The sequence below is a fragment of the Melozone crissalis genome, unplaced genomic scaffold (assembly GCF_028551555.1).
Source record: "Melozone crissalis strain CALT ecotype California unplaced genomic scaffold, PUWL_Pcris_2 ptg000020l_1, whole genome shotgun sequence".
Taxonomy (NCBI): Eukaryota; Metazoa; Chordata; class Aves; order Passeriformes; family Passerellidae; genus Melozone; species Melozone crissalis.
This window is the reverse complement of record NW_026535798.1, coordinates 1,528,516-1,534,515: the sequence shown is the minus strand read 5'-3', so window position 1 is coordinate 1,534,515 and position 6,000 is coordinate 1,528,516. Positions and strand designations below refer to the sequence as shown.

The following is a 6,000-nucleotide window of genomic DNA, read 5'->3' as shown; positions in this document are numbered from 1 at the left end:
ACTCACTCCACAATCCCATGGAAACCCTTCCAACTCCACACATTCCATGATCCGATGAGAACCCTTCCAACTCCCCACACGCTCCATGATCCCAAACTCTTCCAACTCCCTGTACTCCATGATCCAACTCCCCACACTTCATGATCCCATGAGAACCCTTCCAAATCCCCACACTCCATGACCCCAAACCCTTCCAACTCCCCACAGATTCCATGACCCCAAACCCTTCCAGCTCCACATAATCCACAATCCCAAGAGAACCCTTCCAACTCCATGCATTCCATGATCCCATGAAGATTCCCACGAGAACCCTTCCAACTCCCCATGTTCCATGATACCAAGAGAACCCTTCCAACTCCCTGCACTCCATGATCCCAAACCCTTCCAGTTCCACACAATCCACGATCCTAAGAGAACCCTTCCAACTCCATGCGTTCCGTGATCCCAAACCCTTCCAGCTCCCCACACATTCCACGATCCCAAGAGAACCCTTCCAACTCCCCGCACTCCATGATCCCAAACCTTTCCAACTCCCTGCATTCCATGATCCCATGAAAACCCTTCCAGTTCCACTCACTCCATGACCCCAAACCCTTCCAACTCCCCACACATTCCATGATCCCATGAGAACCTTCCAACTCCCTGCACTTCATGATCCCATGAGAACCCTTCCAACACCCTACATATTCCATGATCCAAAACCCTTCCAACTCCCCGCACTCCATGATCCCCACACATTCCATGATCCGAAGAGAACCCTTCCAACTCCACACACTCCATGACCCCAAACCCTTCCAACTCCCCACACACTCCACAACCCCAACCCATTCCACCTCCCCACTCACTCCATGCTCCCAACCCCTTCCACCTCCCCTCATCCCAGGACCCCACAGCCCCCAGGGCCCACTGGTGACCGTGGGGTGGCCGTGTCCCACTCACCGCGCGGGGACGGCGCTATACGCCGTGCACACCGTGCTCACTGTGAACTCGGCCTCGCCTGCCATGATGTCTGAGGGCTGCAGGTTCCTGTCGTACATGGGGTTCTCAAAGGTGCCCCTCACGTTGGTGTTCTCGTGGCCGGCGTAGCCGTTGAATGGGACTTTGGGTCTCCTCCTGTGGCATCGGGGACAAAACCCACACAGGTGATGTCACTACACAACACGGAACACACAATGCACACACAGCGCTGCTTTCAAGATAAAAAAATTGAAAATTTATCTTCTGATTCTAAAATTTATAGGTTTCCAAAAGTGACAATGGGTTGGAGGGTGACAGTGCCACCTCTCCAATGACGCTGGACAAACCAACAGTCCAGCAAATTTCTCCTCCTCCATAAAAGAATGCAAAACAATGAGTTATTTACAGAAAGTGTGTGAGAAAGTTTGTTACATGAATGTAAACTCAGAATGCTTAGAAAATCTTAAGAAATCAAGATGACAGCCCTGAGGGGGGGCAGTGACAGGGGAAACCTGTGGGGATGGGGCAGGAAAATCCATCTGGGGGTTTGCAGCATTGATCAGGACAAAACTGAATTTACACCACATTCAAAGCCACAGGGAGGGGGGGAATTTGCTTTTTATCCTCCCAAATGTGGCCACAAATCCCATTAATGGCCAGAAAAACCATTGCTCTCCTCTCCCAAATCCCAAATCCAAAGAAATGCTTTATTTTTCCCACCTCCTGAATTAAACCAGCCCTAAAAGGGGGATTCGAAGCCCAGCTCACTGATACTCCTCTCAAATCCCTGAATTTATTTCACCTTTTGGAATTACTCTCCCAATCTCCCAAACCCTCTTTGTTGCTGCCCCATCTCCTGAATTAAACCATTTCTAAAGGTGGGAATTTTAAGCCCAGCTCACGGATATATCTCTCAAATTCCTAAATTTCTTTCACCTTTTGGAATTCTTGCCCCAAAACCATGTTTGCAGAGATAAAGCACAAACCCTGCAATAACCTTCCAAACCTTCTGTTTTTGTCCCACCTCCTGAATTAAACCAGCCCTAAAGGGGATGATTTTAAGCCCAGCTCACTGATAATTCCTCTGAAATCCCTGAATTTCTTTCAGCTTTTGGGATTCTTGTCCCAAACCCACCTGTGTTTGTAGAGATAAAGCACAAACCCTGCAATAATCAGGGCGATGAAAGGCACAAGGATGGCGGCTGCCACGGAGCTGCTGTTGGATGCAAAGTGGTGGCCTATGGATTCAGGATCATTTTCCATCATGCTGATGTCTGCAACACAGCAGAAATGAACACATTTCCTTCATTTTCCTTTCACATTTCCCACATTTCCAAACCCTTGCTGGGGGAAAAGGCCTTGGCTCAAAGTACAGGTGGCACCAGCAGCAAAATGAGCGAAGTGGTGTTGGAAAATGGAATTTAAAAAGGGATGTGCAAGGATGGAAATCCAGCCTATTAGGGCTCATCATTTATTTACATCTGCAATTAAAGAGATATATAAATTGATTTATTTTGCCAAAAATGTCCAACTTGGATGCATGAAGTTGGGCTTTAAGGAGACTCTGAAATGCTGCAATAACGAGCATCCATAAAGGTGACGAGATTCCAGCAATCTTGAGGGATTAAAGAGCTCAAACCATGCTTTAAGTGGTATTTAGGAGCTTAAACTTTGGGGGGTTTAAGCTCCCAAGAGCCTCTGTGATTTCTGATGGAGACACTTGCTGTGGTGGGAATGGGATTTGGGCTTGGCAGGGATCTGGGAATATGGAAATAAATATATCCAGGTGTTGTTTGTGCTTCCAAACTCTCCCTGCCTTTGGACAGCAGCCTGGTTATCCCTCATTTTGCTCCCAAATTACAAATTTTATCCTTTGCTGTTTGTTTTGTGCTGCTTGTCTCCCACAAACCTCACACCAAGCTCAGCAGAACTCGGAAAGCGCCGAAAATTCAAGCGAGGGATTGGAGAAAAATTCCCTGTCTGGAAACCCCCAACCAGGCCAAAATGGAGCTTCTGGAATTGAGGGGAAAAGTGCAAATCCAAAGAATTTTACCAAGTCTCTGGAGGCCAAACTGCCCAAAGCCTTTGCCACGCACAAAGCCCTGGTACACGAAGGTGCCACTCGAGGACTCTGACGAGACCTGTGGAGAGTGGAAATCAATGGTTTTATCCAACTTTTCCTTGAATTTAATACCCAGCTCACCCCAGCCCCTTCCAAGTGCATTAATTTGATGCAATTCCCCAGAAAATTCTGGCATTTTTTAAGGAGTTTCACTGCCCTACAGCTGAAAATTCTCCATTCTCAAAGGAAGGGAAGCTAAAAAAATCTTGTTTGTGATAAACTGGAGAGGACATTGGTGATTCCAGAGGGAGAGGGGAAAAAGTGGCCATGGGTCACTTGGATCCACATTTTTTCCAAGCTCCTTTGGATCCCTAAAGGGCTTGGGAAACTCCCAGACACAGGTAAAGGGTGAGGAGTAGGGAAAATAAGCTTTTCCAGCAAGATGTTGAGCAGATGTAAAACATCCACAGGGAACAAATCCCGTTGGTTTCTCCTCCAGCATTATCTGGGAGATGATGGATTCCAAACCCCAGGGCAATAAAACCAACCCCCTGTTGCAGGAGGAGCTGTCACCTGCTGGAAAAGTGCCACATGTCCCCTCCCAGCTCTGGGAATCATCCCTCAGCTCCAGGGAAGGGAAATCCAGGCTGGGACAGCCATGGGAGGGTGGGTTTTGTTCACTCACGTGTCCATCCAGGGCCCATTTGTCATTCCTGAACTTGTTGGCAAATATCTCCAGTGGCCCCATGATCTGGTACACCTGGAGCAGCAGGTGCACGTCTTCCTTCTTGTAAATCCCTGGAAAAAAAATGGGATTTTGTCAGCTCTGGTTTGAAATAATTGAGTGGGAGAGCAGAGAAACTACGTCAGGATTTGAGTTGGTGGTGGGAAACACAGCCCAGGATACTGAAGGTATTTTCCACATGGGAAAGGACTCAACTCAATATTTAATTAATATTCAGGAGGGCAGGGACATGGAGCACTGATGGAATCATGAGCTGGAAGGGACCCCCAGGGATCATCAAAGTCCAGCTCACATAATTTCATGGTTTTTACCCAAAAGCTCCAAGTCCTACCTTGGGCACCTCCAGGGATGGGCACTCCAAACATCCCTGGGCAGCTTCAAGGTGTTTCCATGGAGAAATATTCCCTAAAATCCAACCTGGCACAGATTGAGGCTGTTTCATCCTGGGAGCAGAGCCTGACCCCTCTCCTGTCAGGGAGTTGTGGGGAGCCCCTTGAGCCCCATCAGGAGTTCTCCAAACCCTTTTCCAGCTCCATTCCCTTCTCTGGACACACTCCAGCCCCTCAATGTCTCTCTGGCCATGAGTGACCAGAACTGGACACAGCCCTAGAGGTGTCCCAGTGATGCAGACAGGAAGAGAAATTATAAAAGAAAGGCCTCATAAAATCAGGCCTAAATTAATGGCTGCAAGTTCCCATGAGAAAACAATCTTGGTATGAAAGATTCATTAACATAAAGATCTATTCCTAGAGTGAAAAATAATTGCACCAGTATAAACAATAAGAGCTGTCTCATGAGAATCAGTAGAAAAAATATGTAAACTAACTAAAAATACAGAAGTTTGACAAACAAGCAAAATACCTTGTACTGACCCATAAATTAAGCATGAATGTATTGTCCACCAGTAAGATTTGACACAGTACTGATAACACTATAAAATAGAACCTATTATAGATATAGGTTATATTTTATAGTGTTATATATAATATAACCTCTGATAATCCCATAAAATATGACCTATCCAATCCAGAATTGGCTTTTATCACAACATCCCAGCAGTGCTCTCGTGTTGCTGTTGATATTCTCTGCCCTAAGATGTGCAGGGTGTCTCTGTTTCGGCCCGTGCAACTGAAGAATGAGTCTGGACTCTTCACTTTTTGGTCTTGAGGTTGTTTATTAATTCTTATCTATAAAATTTTCTTTCTGCCCAGCCGAGATCTGCTCAGCAGGGCAGCCACAGGCACTCTGTGTTGTCCTTTTATACTACAAACTACCTATAACATATTTACACTTAATTCCCAATACCCATCACCTGTGTTACACAGTGCACTTCTACTCTAAACCAATCCCAAAGTGCCAACATCGCTGCAGAAAATGGAGAACAAGAAGGAGACGGAGAAAGGCTGGAAACGTCCAAGTTCCTCCATCTTGTCCCCATAACCCCCATACCAAAAATCCTAAAATCTTTATTTTCACCCTGTGATCATTTTGTTATTACACCATTCAAACCTGTGTGACTTTCAGGTCCTCATACAATGCTGGTAACTTGCTCCAGGGGTCACAATCAAATCCCCAGGTGTTGTGGGCTGTGTGCCAGGGTCTCTGAGCCCCGCAATGGGGTCCTCGGCAACTCTGGACATCCAAAGGGATGTGCTGAGTTCCCACACAGGGAACGGCCCTGGCAGTGCCAATGCCACCCCCTCCCAAAGGTCACATTGTCTGTCCCTCACCTGACACCTGGAGCTCCACCCCGCTGTGGTCGATCAAGGTGGCGTTGACCTTGCTGGTGGCAGGGTCAAAGCTGGTGACAGAGAGCATGGCTGGCTGCTTCTTCCCCATGTACTCGTAGGAGCCTTTCCACAGGGAATTCCTTGCAAACACATCTGCAGGCACTGGAATTATAGCAGTGAGAGATGTGAAAAAAAATACCCAGCAGCATTTCCATTTTTTCAGGAAAAAAAAAAAACAGAGCAGGATTTCTGTCTTTCTTTGAATTCACTGATAATAATTAGATTGTTTTAAATATTTAATATTTCAAAAATATTTTGTATTTTAAGTATCTTCAATCACACCTGCTCTGAGCCATCACCATGAGGGACAAAGACAAAACCAGTAACTTTAATTTGGCTGTTGTGACCAAAAACACAAGGATAGTTTAAAAAACAAACCAGCCCCAAAATAATTTATTAGGAAAAGCTCAAATAAACTTATTAGGAAAGCTTAAAATAAAAAAGGA

At 46.1% G+C, this 6,000-nt stretch overlaps 1 pseudogene; it reads right to left on the bottom strand.

The window, feature by feature from the left end:
- Window positions 1-935: 935 nt before the first annotated feature.
- Window positions 936-6,000, bottom strand: part of LOC128937667 (CUB and sushi domain-containing protein 2-like) — a 139,446-nt pseudogene continuing 134,381 nt past the window's right edge.